We start from the raw sequence: 14,844 nt of genomic DNA on the forward strand, positions 1-14,844 counted from the left end.
TCTCTTTTTTCTTTTTGAGTCTCCTTCAGAGAAGACTCAGTTCACCATGCTTCTCACTTGGTGACATTCCGTTCACTAGTCCGAAAAGCCTCCTCACCTACTTATCTAAATGAACCCTTTTTACCGTTTATTCACATGTATATGGTTTTAAATCTCACTCTTCTCTTCCTCTTCAAAGATAACCATATATATTCTTCTCTTTGCATATGTCCTTGTAGAATTTTGCAGGTATTCTGTAAATTTTTCTTTCCTGTAATACTTTGCCATTTTCCACTAGAGTTTGTATCTTTTTCCTGTTAATTTGCAGGTATTCTCTGTGTTCTAGGTATCAATCCCTTGTGGGCATTCACCACTTTATTTCTAGTCTATTCTGATCTTTGTAATAACATTTCCCAGATGTCCTGAAAATCAACTTATTTTGGTATGGATTTTACATCTGAAGCTTTACTTAATAAATCCTTCCCTACCTAAGGTCACAACAAATTCTCCTACCTTTTCTTCAAACAACTGTATCATTTCAGCTCTCCTATTTAGATTTTTGATTCGTCTGGAAGCTACCATTGTGTGTGGCGTGATGACAAGGTCAGTGTTCTTTTTTCCATAGAATGAGCCTCATTTTCCAGTAGCATCTATTACACAGCCCTTCCTTTCCCCTGTTGACTTAGGGTGCAACCTTCATATTATATCACCTTCCAATCAGTGTATGAGTCTGTTTTAAGCTGTTCCTCCTATCGCATTGATCTGTTGGTCTGTCCTTGTACCAGTACCACACTGGCTTAATTACTATGGCTCTGGAGTCTGTCTTAATATCTGCCCAGGGAATATTACCCCACTTACTCTTCCCTGTCAAGATTGGCTTACTGTGAAAAACTTCTGGACATCTGCCATACAACATTGTGCACATAGTTAACAGTATTCTACTGTACACTTAAAAATTGTTACAAGGGTAGGGGTGCCTGGGTGGCGCAGTCGGTTAAGCGTCCGACTTCAGCCAGGTCACGATCTCGCGGTCCATGAGTTCGAGCCCCGCGTCGGGCTCTGGGCTGATGGCTCGGAGCCTGGAGCCTGTTTCCGATTCTGTGTCTCCCTCTCTCTCTGCCCCTCCCCCATTCATGCTCTGTCTCTCTCTGTCCCAAAAATAAATTAAAAACGTTGAAAAAAAAATTAAAAAAAAAAAATTGTTACAAGGGTAGGGGCGCTCAGTCGGTTGAGTCTCCAACTTCAGCTCAGGTCACGATCTCACAGTTTGTGGGTTCGAGCCCCCTGTCGGTCTCTGTGCTGACAGCTTAGAGCCTGGAGCCTGCTTCAGATACTGTGTCTCCCTCTCTCTCTGCTCCTCCCCCCCACCTCTCTCTCTCTCTCTCTCCCTCTCTCTCTCTAAAAAATAAACATTAAAAAAAATTTTTTTAATGTTTATTTTTGAGACAGAGACAGAACCTGAACAGGGGAGGGGCAGACAGAGAGGGAGACACAGAATCTGAAACAGGCTCCAGGCTCTGAGCTTTCCACACAGAGCCTGATGGGGGGCTCGAACCCACGAACCGTGAGATCATGACCTGAGCCGAAGTTGGACGCCTAACCGACTGAGCCACCCAGGCACCCCTAAGAAAATTTTTTTTTAAAGAGACTGGCTCACTATTTGTGGACTTTAATTATTCTGTATAAATTTCAGAGTAAAGTCTATCAAATTGATCAAAAAAAAATCCAAATGAAATTTTTTATTGGGATTGAATTGAAATCACAGATAATATATGAAGAATCACCATGTTCATGTTTAAGTCATCTCATGAAATGTCTCTCCATTTACTCAGATCATCCTCTATGTCCTTTACTTACATTTTAAACTTGTCTCCATAGAGCATGTGCATAATCTTGAATAAATTAATTCCTAGATACAGTCTTTCTGGTGGGAATCCCTCTCCATGGACTGATAGAGAAACGATATCTGGACAGCAGTTCACTCTTATCGGTGGAGAATATGTTCCAAGACTCCCAGTAGATTCCAGCAACCGCAGACGGTACTGAATCCTATATGGGCTACGTTTTTTCCTCTACATACACACCTATGATAAAGTTTAATTTATAGATTAGGCACAGTCAGAGATTAACAACATCTAATCATAAAATAGAACAATTATAACAACATACTGCAATAAAATTTATGTGGATGTGGTGTCTCCCTCTCAAAATATTTTATTGTACTATACTCAGCCTTCTTCTCAGGACCACGTGAGATGATACCATGCATGTGCAGTAAAATGAATCGAGGTGAATGACACAGGCTTTGTGATGTAGCATTAGGCTACATATACTGCTGTCAGAAGAAGGACCATCTTCTTCTGGACTTTGTTGACCAAGAGTAACTGAAACCGCAGAAAGTAAAACCGTGGATAAGGGGAGACAACTATGTAATAGAGAAGCCTCTCACATTCATACCCTGTGCTATCCAGCAACAGCAGGTGTATGCAAAGCAGCAAACCCAGCTGCCATTGGCTCCTGTGGTCAGGACCCTACACATCCTTGATCTGTTTCCATCTGCTTCAAGTCCCAGGTGTGTGAAAGCCAGCACAGATTTAGCGCTGGTTGTGTAACCTCTGCACCACAGACCCGAAGTCTCTGTTTTTTTCCCAGCTGGTTGCTGTTCACTTCCCAGGTTAGCGCCTCAACCAGACAGATCACGTTCTCTGGTTAGTCCCCAGAGAAGTAGATTTCAGCTCAGTCCCAGGAAGGACTTTCTGTCCCAGCTGTCCTAGGAGAGAGTGGCTAACAGGTAGTTACAACCTCACCTAGTGAAGAGGGCATTCACTCAGCCTGGTCAGAGAGGTGATGGTGCAATAATCTGGAAACTGTGGTCTCTGTGGTCCCTCCCAGTTCTGATATTTGGTGGTTCCCAAGCTTCAGGTACCTCTTTTCATGGCCCAGCTTCACCTTCAGAGGACCACTCCCCTTGTTCATCAGTGGTCCCCACTTACCCTTCGAGGTCTCCAATCCAGAGCATACAGAGCTCTAGTCTTCTGGAGAGCTAGAGGGAGAGAAGGGACAATGGAAGAATCTGGTAGACTTGTGGCACATCTTTGGGCACAGTGGGCATCACCCAGGCTCCAAGAGTCCAGCTGGTACTAAGGAAAGCCCACCTCCCTGCAGAGAAGAGCACTCCCCACACACACAGTGTGAATCTTGTTCATTACTGTAGATCCATAAAATGAGCTGGGCAGTTTTTACTCTCTGGAACATCTAGGAGGAATTAGAAATGAACTGTTTCTTGGAAGTTTGGTAGAACTTACCTGTAAAACAACTTGAGCCTGGGGTCCCAGGGAAGGGAAGCCTCCTGAAATATTTGTTTAATATTGATTGTTCTATTCAAGTGTTCTATATTTGCACTAGTTCTGCCATTTTATGTTTTTCAAGGAACATATCCATTTCATCTAAGTTCCTTTGCCTATAGGAGAGAAAATCCCATAATTGGATAAGTAGAGTGCAAACAAACAAAAGAAATCCATTGTGTAAGCACAGAGCTGTTGAATTGCAAGGTGAACCAGATGTTGGGGGCAAGCCTGCACAACCAGGGGCTGAGAGGGGCAACGTTACAAAGTTCACACTTACCCGGCTCACTGCAATGTGATGCCATCTAGTGGTAATTGCCTGCTCTGGCTTAAATACACAGCAGAATACTTCTGGGACCCAAGGCTGGCCAAAACTTTCAGGTCACTGCCAGCAATTCCAGAAATGTCTTTGGTTGTCCAATGCTGCAGATTTGGGCTAAAGAGATGCCTGCTCCCTTTCAGGCCTCTTCAGTAGTTGCCTGCATCTGCCCTACCTCAGTCTCACTCCCACACAATGGCCCCAGAAAAGATCAAACTTGAGCCCACAGCCATTTGAGAACAAGGGCAGGATACATCACCAAGCTCAGTGTACCAAGTTCATGTTATTGGGAGATATTAAGGTAATCTTTTATATGTGTGTGTGCGTGTGTGTGTTTCTCCCTCTCTCTCTCCCCCTCCCCTCGCTTGCACTCTGTGTCTCTCAAAAATAAATAAAACATTAAAAAAACTTTTTTAAACATAATGAAGGTGTTCTTACCTTACTGTAAATTATAAAGACTTTGGCCTGCTATAGGAAGAGGTGCTCTTGCCTAATTTAATAACTACATATAGACGTATATCTCCAGCTTTTCTGGATCAGATTACGTCCTATGAGGTAAAAAACCAGCTCTAAGTTAAAAGCTAGCCTGTTTCCCTGTTTTCTGATTGCATTTCTGATTATGGTTTATTGCTCATCATTTATTTCCCATAGGTGTTACTGAATGGAGTTTTACCCTGAAGCTTCATTTGTTAAAAAGAACACTATTAACATAAAAGAACCCTCACTAGAACTCCAAGGAAGATGTATTACTCCAGTTTTTTCTAGTAGCAGCCAGCACATATTTTATTAAAAGATTTAATAGACTATTGTTTACAAAAATGACGCATGGAAATCTAAGTCACAATTTATTTCTGAAAGATATAATGGGAAGGATCAGTCATAGAGGAGACACATGAGGAGTTGAGAAACTCTTTTGTTAGTCGGTGTCTGATATTATATCCAGCCTTCTAAAAAATAATTTCACCTTTCAGGATAGTCTGAGAGGGAAGCCAATCAGCCAGAAAGAGTTCTCTAATTTTCTTCAGCATATAATATCCATGCAAGGGAAGAGGTAATTTTAAAAGATTGAGAGCCTCATATCCCAAAGGTAAGGCATCCCCAAGGTGATATTTTTAGTTTTATAGATGGTTTCTCCATTATGCATATAAGGGTTCTCATTTTTCAGAAAGCCTTGAGTTTGGCTTGAGGTATAGTTTGTTTTTAATTTTGGATCATTTCATGTTGGTGTAAGTCTGTGGTCCAAAAGCTTCCTCGCCCTTCATACTAAGGCGACTGATTCTTCCGCAAGCTATTTCACTAAAGAGAACATTATTACACTTATGTCTACCCAGTGGCCACCTAATCCATTCTGGTTACATTTATAAAGGAGAATAGTCATAAAATTCCATATCCCAACTAGAATTCCTTGCATTACCTAATGAATTCATCTTAATCTGAAGGACTACACAAATATAATGTTTTGCAAGACAGGTTTCACATCCCATTTTCATACAATTTGATTCTCACCTCGGACCCATTACAACCGATCCCAGGCTACATGGGCAAAACTCCCATGATGCTTATAGTCTCCTGATGTTGCCTCTGAGCCGCCATAGAGTTAAAAATGTAAGTTCTGCAAACGAAAATTGACTTTCCTGAAATTCAACAGTTTCATGGTAACTATCCATCCATATTTAATTTTTATGCACTATCATTTGGATAAATTTTCATTTAATATCATCACATAAGTTCCCCCTGGGGCCCAGTGATGTTCATGTTGTCAACTTAATCACCATGAGTCAGGTATGTATCTTGGTGTTTCCCAGAATTGCCCTTTTTCCTTTGCCTTATGAGGTCAGTACTGCCCTTCTTAGGCTCAGGAGTATTTTATACTAAAAGAGGCGAGATACCTTCCAGAGCTTTAGAAAAAAAAACAAAAAATTGTGGTTGGCTTTGTGACCGAATTGCACCACCCCAGCTCAACGGGCCACATAAGCATTTGCTACTAAAAGAGCTTGAAGGGGCGCCTGGGTGGCGCAGTCGGTTAAGCGTCCGACTTCAGCCAGGTCACGATCTCGCGGTCCGTGAGTTCGAGCCCCGCATCAGGCTCTGGGCTGATGGCTCAGAGCCTGGAGCCTGTTTCCGATTCTGTGTCTCCCTCTCTCTCTGCCCCTCCCCCGTTCATGCTCTGTCTCTCTCTGTCCCAAAAATAAATAAAAAACGTTGAAAAAAAAAAAATTAAAAAAAAAAAAAAAAAAAGAGCTTGAAGACCAGGCTCTGCTCTCCACCACCTCTCACCAAAGAGTTCTGGAAATCCCACCTTCCTGGGGCTGGAATCCACTGAAGGCATGGAGACAGGGTGGTGCTGTGACCTGACCATGCCTCAGAATCACCTGGAAACTTGCTAACACAGACTGCTGAGTCAGTAGGTCCGACCAGGCCCAAGAACTTGCGTTTCCAACAATGAACCGGATGGTAAAGACACTGCTTGTGCAATGACCATAATTTGGAAACCACTGCATAAATCCCATGGCATTAACCTCTTATCTGGAAAGATACTAACTTTTCTCAACGCATACCAATTGCAAAGACTGAAAAGGTTGGAAAAACAGGTAACACCGTCAAAAACTCGTTGGCGGCCTACTTCGAGATATGGTGGATTTTGTAAACCACTTGCCAAATCTGGCAGATTTCCTGGCCTTCTAGATTCTGGACCTTCCTCCCTTACCTAGATTTCCAGAATTTTCCAGACTCCCTCTGCTTCACTACTGGACTGTTGTTACCCTTGTCTCAGTATCACGGCTTTATTACCACATATCTTCTGACTCTGATAAAGCCTGCTGAAGAAAAACTTTAGTCATATTCTGAAAGCAGATGAAAACTGCTCACCAGGTCAGGATTCCTGACTAATAGTCTCCTGACTATTTTTTTTTTTAAGTTTTATTTATTTTTGAGACAGAGAGAGACAGAGCATGAACGGGGGAGGGGCAGAGAGAGAGGGAGACACAGAATCGGAAGCAGGCTCCAGGCTCTGAGTCATCAGCCTAGAGCCCAACGCGGGGCTCGAACACACGGACCGCGAGATCGTAACCTGAGCTGAAGTCGGACGTTTAACCAACTGAGCCACCCAGGCGCCCCAGTATTTAGATTCCTCTAAAAGCACAAGCCCTTTTAAGGGTTCGACATAAACTAGCAATTCCGGAAGTCCCTGCACATTTTCAAGTGACTCCAAACTCAGAGGATGGAGAAGTATCTGATATTGGCTTCCACTATTACAAACACTTTAATAGCTTGTGAACAATTCAGAAAGGCAAAAGCATGCCCTCAATGAGCTCATGGCTGCAATAAAGGCTGGATGAGGCTAGAAGAGGGGGTAATGTGACTGGGATTCACATCCCCCTGACAGTCCCCTTAATTTATTCCTGTTCAGGCCCAGCCATTTACAGATGCACTCACAATATAGCTTTGGCTCACTTAGAGTCCCTGGCACAAAAGAGGTTTCACAGGGCACTGCTATTTTCATCGTCGAGCAAAATTATGTGCTGATTACCTTGGGATAGTTTGGGGAGAAGTCATGGATAATCTTTATTAAAGACAAACATCTGGTGGGGCACCTGCGTGGCTCAGTAGTTAAGGGCCTGACTTAGGCTCAGGTCATTATCTCCTGGTTCCTGGGTTCAAACCCCACGTCAGGCTCTGTGCAGACAGCTCAGAGCCTGGAGCCTGCTTCAGATTCTGTGTCTCCCTCTCTCTCTGTCCCTCCCCCAGTCACACTCTGTGTGTGTCTCTCTCTCAAAAAAAAAAATTAATTAATTAAAAAAAAAGACAAACACCAGTTGGCTCAGTCATTTAAGCAACTGACTCTTGATTTTGGCTCAGGTCATGATCTTACCATTTGTGAGTTTGAGCCCTGCATCAGGCTCTGCACTGACAGTGTGGGGCCTGCTTGGGATTCTTTCTCTCTCTCTCTCTGCCCCTTCCCTGAATGCTGGCTCTCTATCAAAAATAATAATAATAATAATAATAAACTGTAAACTCCCTAAGGGCAGGAGAAAAAAAAAAAAACACTAGGGGCACGGGGTGGCTCATTTGGTTAAGGGTTAAAGGTCTGACTTGGGCTCAGGTCATGATCTCAAAGTTCGTGAGTTCGAGCCCCGTATCGGGCTCTGTGCTGACAGCTCGAAGCCTGGAGTCTGCTTTGGATTCTGTGTCTTATTCCCTCTCTGCCCATCCCCCGTTGCACTCTGTCTCTTTCTCAAAAGTAAACATTAAACAAGCAAACAAACAAACACCATCACCACCCCCCACAACAAACCCTCTGAATTATCTTCTCACAACCAACATAATGATTGAAAACGATCCCAGAACATATTAATGACTACAATTTATTTATGGCACGGAGCAAGAATTTCAAACCATAAATAAGAAGACCTTGTGTGGCCCAGTTCAGTTGTGCAGCCCCCCGACTTGACATCACAGAGGCAGAGAGGAGAACCCAACTGTTCTACTATCCAAAATGAGGTGGTCACCCTGGTTCCTAAGTCCATGGAAAACACATCAGCCATGTTGGCTGCTCTCTGGTTATGGCTGCCTATCTTCTCTGAAGCTAAGAGGCTTCTTCCCCCTTCACATTTGGAGAAAGAAAACCTAACACTGCAGAGCAATGAAATTCATCTTCTTCAGGCAAATGTAGCAGGGAGCCTCCTGGCTTCAAAAGCAAGGGTCACCGTTCCCCTTGGGGTCTTCCTTGCCTTAGGCAGTCAAGGCCACAGAAGGAAGGGAGGCCCTTTGTTAGTCCTGGCACAGACCAGAGTAAGTCCTGAGCGGCCTCTTCTGCTTGCCAGGCACCCTCCCCATCCCCTTCTTCCCTCTCATTAGAAAACCTCTCATATCACCACTTAACTTTTTTGACTGATTATACTTCAAGGTAAATGAATTCCAATGCTTCATCCCAGCCAGGTGTTCGCTTTTATGCACTTAATCACTGAGGACAGATTGTGGTACCCTCTCTCAATACTGCTGTTTTGGCCAGCAGCAAGTAGTTGGAGGGCAAATTTTCAGGGAATGGTTGAGCACTGTTTCCCGGAAATAGAAGGGATATGGTAGGTGGGAGCAAGAGTCAAAGGAAAGTGGCACCTGAGGGACTGGAGCCCTTGTTCTCCAGCACAAATATCCTAACTGCCATACAGGGTCAGCCTGAATGTCAAGAGCATGCCTTGGGGCGCCTGGATGGTTCAGTTGGTTGAGCGTCCCACTTCGGCTCAGGTCATGATCTTGCGGGTTCATGAGTTCAAGCCCCGCCTCAGGCTCACTACTGTCAGCGCGGAGCCCCCTTTCAGATCCTCTGTCGCCCTCTCTTTCTGTCCCTCCCCTACATGTGCTCTCTCTCTCTCTCAAAGTAAATAAACATGGGGGCAACTATGTGGCTTAGTCGGTTAAGTGTCCGACTTCAGCTCAAATCATGATCTCATGGCTCTTGAGTTCAAGCCCACTTCATGCTCTGTGCTGACAGCTCAGAGCCTGGAGCCTGCTTCGGATTCTGTGTCTCCCTCTCTCTCTGCCCCACCCCTGCTTGCACTGTGTCTCACTCTCTCAAAAGGAAATAAACATTCAAAAAAAAATTTTTTTTTAATTTTTTTTTTTAACGTTTATTTATTTTTGAGACAGAGAGAAACAGAGCATGAACAGGGGAGGGGCAGAGAGAGAGGGAGACACAGAATCTGAAACAGGCTCCAGGCTCTGAGCTGTCAGCACAGAGCCCGACGCAGGGCTCGAACCCACGGACCGTGAGATCATGACCTGAGCTGAAGTCCGACCCTCAACCGACCAAGCCACCCAGGCACCCCTCAAAAAAATTTTTTAATAAAAAAATCAACATAAACATAAAAAAAAACACAACTTGTCCTTTCCTACACACACCAGTGCCACACCAGATGCCAGGATCCTGGGCCCATTAGGACACACAGGGGTGTCTCTGGTTATCACAAAAACTCAGGAGGACCCCCAGCATTTCCCAGGACTCCTTACTCATCTTTTCAAACTGGACAGAGGGTGGTAGGTCACTCGATCAATGCTTTTTGTTGGATTACACAAACATCCAGTGATTCCCCTAAATGAGCAGCTTCTTATAAACAGAGTTGGAAAACACAGCTTAGGTCTAAGGCCACAATACAGCCTTTTACCTCAACTTACTATGTCCAAGAAGTCAGGGTAATGAGGGGCGCCTGGGTGGCTCAGTTGGTTAAGCACCCAACTTTGGCTCAGGTCATGATCTCACCATTCATGAATTCGAGCCCTGAGTCAGCCTCTGTGGACAGCACAGATCCTCTGTCCCCCTCTCTGTCTGCCCCACCCCCATTCTCTATCTCTCTCTACCCCCTCAAAAATAAACATTAAAAATTTTTTTTTAAAAAAGAGGCATAATGAAAAAGGCTATAGCCTATAATTAAGGATATCAAGAACTGTCAACAGGGCAGTTTCCTAAAAAGGGGGTGTGACTGAGCCAGCATTACTGGCTACCTTTGGAAGGAGGGCTGTGACTGGAACCTGATATCTGGGGGGAAGAGATGCATTGGCTTTGCACTACACTTACATATATGAGGGGACTACCTTTTTTTATGAAAATGTTCAAATGTGCACAAAAAACAGAACAGTATCATCAACTCTTATCTCTTCAACTCTACGTAATTCAGTGTGTCATTTCTCTAACAGAAGGACACTTTCTTTTAAATGTTTATTTATTTTTGAGAGAGAGTGAGCAACTGTGAGCAGGGGACCGCGCTGTCAGCACAGAGCCGACACGGGGCTCGAACTGATGAACCGTGAGATCATGACCTGAGCTAAAATGGAGAGCCGGTCACTTAACCAGCTGAGCCACCCAGACATCCCAGCACATTTTCTTACATAAGAGAACACCACAGCTGCCCTTAAAAAAATTCCTAGATATCATCTGGCATCCAGTTTCATATTCAATCCTGAAAGAAGAGACATATTTTTATTTTGCGTGGATAACAGGCAAACTGGTAATACTGAAAAATCGGTTATAGCATCGCTGACTGTAGATACCAAACAACTGTAAAAGAGAAACAAAACTTAGGAACATTTGGTAATTAACACTAATCACAATGATTTACTCAACTGTCTGACACTTATCCCCAGTAACCACAGATCATAATAACAATTATGCATGTCATTAAATGTTCACGGGAGTACAGCTGGAATCAAATAAAATGGACATGAATAGGGACAGCATCTGCTTGCAAATTTACAAGAAAATTGTTTGCTTCCGACAAAATCAAAACGACCTAGATCATCCGAGTTCAGACCCAAGGAAGGGTAGTTTCTATCAAGAGAACCAAAACACTTTGGACTTCATCAAACTCCTACCTTTTCTCATTATCTTTGCAATGATACATTATGCTCTTGGCTAGGTGGAGAAAACGCTGATCCCAAATCAGCTGAATTACAGACCCAGCACACCTGTTCTGGCATCTCTGAGAAGGAGCTCATTTCCCATGAACGTGACAGAGTGGGAAGGGCAGGTTTTGCGTACTGTTTAAGAACACTTCGTCCTCCCTACCCCTCCCTAAATGCACTTCAGTTTGCAGGACTGCACATAGGTGAGGGTGCAGAAAACTGACCTGGAGCAAATTCCTTCTGTGACTCGGTTTGTCATTTGGGGGACACTGATGGTTACATGAGAAGGCTTTCTGTCATGCTAGTGCACTACCTGTGTGACAAATTTGCGTGGTCCTTTCTAAATCCAGGTATAGTGGCACCTGGGTGGCTCAGTTGGTTAAGTGTTCAACTCTTGATTTCAGCTCAGGTCCTGATCTCAGTGTTTGTGAGTTTGAGCCCTGTGTCGGGCTCTGTGCTGACATCACAGAGCCTGCTTGGGATTCTCTCTCTCTCTCTCTCTCTCTCTCTCTCTCTCTCTCTCTCCCTCCCTTGCTCTCGCTGTCTATCAAAAGTAAATTTAAAAAACATGATAAATGAATCAATCCAGATATAAAAGGATACATTTAGTTAGAAGGCAAAAGGGTCCAACAGAAGGTGAGGGAGCTCTGTGCACCTAAGTCTCCATTCCCTAGCAGTTGGTGTTTGCCATGAAAGCAGCACAGATCTCTGTCTCATCCTCTCCAGTGCTGGTGGCCACTTGGTTCTTTGGACACAGAATCTGCTGAACTCAAGGACCCCAACCTGCCCCAGGGATCAACAGCTGGGCTTAGAGCCCTTCTGACAAAACCATCCCTGTAATGTTGACTTGACTTTTTAGTAAGGTTGTAAGTATAACTGGGCGGGTTTTGTTAAGTTTACATTAGCCTAAGCCTTCTGCACAAGGGGAGGGAGGAAGAGAGGAAGGTGAGAAGACAGGCAGGCAGGCTGGGCTTGGAAGTGGGACTCTCTGAACCTGAAACACTAGAGAGCCCGTTAAAGGCTTTGGGTCTGACAGCCCAGCTTCCCCATTCCACGGCAGCTATAAACAGAATATAATTATACTTAACAGAAGCCACCTGCATTTTGAAGTTGCCCTAAATTTAAAGCTTCTGGGAGAGTTAATTAAATTTAATGAAAACCAAAGCCGCTAAACAAAGATGTATTGTAGCTCCCACTTAGGTATTCCTGAAGAAATTAAGTAGCCGTCATGAAGACCTACCTCACCTTTCCCATTTAAACCTCTGGATATTAACGCCCTAAGTCCATAAATAAGGTAATGCAGTCTTCTTTTCGTTAGCTAATAACACTGTCAAACTGCTCATCCGTTCCTGTAGAAAGCAAGTAAAACAAAATTAGAAGGGAAAAGAGGAGGAGAAAAGAAGGAAAGCTATCCTGAGCATGACACGGGGTAATATCCTAACTGACTTCCCATCCCTAAAGCCCCTCCACCCTCTCCACCCCACACCCAAGTGGCATCTCTTTAGTTTGTGAGAAAACTGTATGTTATTTGCCATTGCAGAGCAATGCAGATCAGGATGGATACCTGTAAATCACAGCACCGGAACATGTGGCTTGCTATGCTCTTGTGGTCATCTTATTTAACCCAGACTATTTCTATGTAGATGCCATGGTGATCCTTTGGGTGGAGTTTAGCAGTAGGCTGGTAGAGGGTAAAAGGTGACACCAGGCAGAAACTTTTTTTTAAGTTAATTTGCTTATTTTTGAGAGAGGCAGAGATAGCATGAGTTGGGGAGGGGCAGAGAGCAAGGGAGAGAGAGAATCCCAAGCAGGCTCCACGCTGCCAGCGCAGATCCCCATGAAACCACAAGATCACGACCTGAGCTGAAACCAAGAGAAGGACGCTTAGCCAACGGAGCCAAGGTGTCCCAGCAGAAAACTTTTGTCTAGAAGGACAGGAAGAGGAGGAGGTGAAGTGACCTTATCTGCCTGCACAGAGGGTAACCAGACAGTCCGGGACAGGGTGCTCAAATATTAATGTGCATCACAATCCCCTGGGGAGTTTGTTAAAACATAGATTGCTGGACCTTACTCCCAGAGTTTCTGACTCAGGGGGTTTGGAGTGGGGCCCCAGAACTTGCCTCTCTAACACATACGCAAGATGCTGACTGATATTGTGGTCCGCCAGACCATATTTTGAGACCCACTGATCTAACATGTAGTGTCTCCAAAGTCTAGAAAACAGAGGCATTTTTTAAGAAGTGTTTTGGTATTGGGTCAATCCAATCCAAAAAGCACAACACAGTGTTGAGAAAACTAAGCCGCCAATGACAGGAAGTAGGCAGGTAATGGCTGAGTCCCAGACATCTGCCCCATCTGGCAGACCCATCAGTATCAGGTGAGGTGAGCAAGCCTCCCCCTTGAAAGGTGAAAAGAGATGGGTGGGGTCCTACAGCCACTATCTAGCTGCTGGAATCAGATTACGACCTCAGCCCTTAGGGGAACCAAGAATAAGCTGTGGAGGGTCCCCATGGGCTGAGGAATGAATTTGGGACAGACTGCTTCAGGCCAAGGAAGCTGGGAGCATCTCCTACCTATGAAAAAACCTGACCCTCCAGGGATATGCATTCCCCTCCTGGCATCAGAACCTACCCTCTCCCCACCCATGTCCACAAATGCTCCAGCTCTTTACAATTCCTCTATAATTAAGCAAAATACCCGAATCACTAAAGTCCACACTCATCTGCCTACAATTAGAGCCCTGTACACCAGTTTAATGAATGATAAGGCACAGAACCATAAGGCAAAGTCACTAAAACACTTTCATGTTCACTGTCACGTGACTCTTCAAACCACCCCATGAGATGTACCAAGAGAACAGGCAAGATAAAGTAAAGGATTCTCAGGCATCACAGGACTGGCCCTCAGACCCACGACTGTGTGAAGTCGAGGCCAGCCTCCTGATTCCAAGCCTGGCCTTTTGACTGCAAGTCTAGTATTTTTCCCCCCATTAGACCACACTCCCTCCCATTTAAAAAGGATTTGAGGGGCACCTGGATGGTTCAGTCAGTAAAGCGTCCGACTTCGGCTCAGCTCATGATCTCGCAGTTCATGAGTTCAAGTCCCGCATCGGGCTCTCTGCTGTCAGCACAGAACCTGCTTCAGATCATCTGTCCCCCTCTCTCTTTGCCCCTCCCCTGTTTGTTTTCTCTCTCTCTCTCTCCCTCAAAAATAAATAAACATTAGGGGGGAAAAACACTTATGTAAAAATAAATAAATAAATAAATAAATAAATAAATAAATAAATAAACATTAAAAGGATCTGAACCAACTCTACAGAACAGAAGAAACTTAATCTCTCCTGCTTCATTAAGCAAACACCCAAATCAACAGATTATCCAACAAGCATATTTCATCACTGCACTGAACTTTATAACACTTAGCTTAGTCCATTTCCCCACGGAAAGGGAAGTCCCTCCCCTGCCTTAGGAAAAACAGAATTCTCCATCCCTAGAGGTAACCAAGCTCTGGTGAGCAGAATTACTCACCAGGTACATTAAAAAGGGGATTCAAGTATTCAGTGGGATGGATATTGACAGGTATGGCTATTGATTCTATTGATTATAAATTCTCTTAATTTCTTCATTAGGCTATTCATTAAAAACCACTCAAGGGGCACCTGGGTGGCTCAGTCTGACTTTGGCTCAGGTCATGGTCTCACAGTTCATGAGTTTGAGCCCCACATTGGGCTCTCTGCTGTCAGCACAGAACCTGCTTCAGATCCTCTGTCCCCCTCTCTCTCTGTGCCTCGCCTGCTCACATTCTCAA

General features: G+C 44.3%; 1 long non-coding RNA gene across 1 annotated transcript; it reads right to left on the reverse strand.

Annotated features, from left to right (window-relative positions):
* Nucleotides 1-1,647: 1,647 nt before the first annotated feature.
* On the reverse strand, nucleotides 1,648-3,971 carry LOC131516785 (uncharacterized). Its single transcript, XR_009264241.1, has 3 exons — nucleotides 3,285-3,971; nucleotides 2,787-3,022; nucleotides 1,648-2,063 (listed from the first exon to the last, which is right to left on the reverse strand). It is a non-coding gene; the product is annotated as an uncharacterized LOC131516785 (long non-coding RNA).
* Between the last annotated feature and the right edge of the window lie 10,873 nt (nucleotides 3,972-14,844).

The sequence above is a fragment of the Neofelis nebulosa genome, chromosome 1 (assembly GCF_028018385.1).
Source record: "Neofelis nebulosa isolate mNeoNeb1 chromosome 1, mNeoNeb1.pri, whole genome shotgun sequence".
In the NCBI taxonomy this organism is placed as follows: Eukaryota; Metazoa; Chordata; class Mammalia; order Carnivora; family Felidae; genus Neofelis; species Neofelis nebulosa.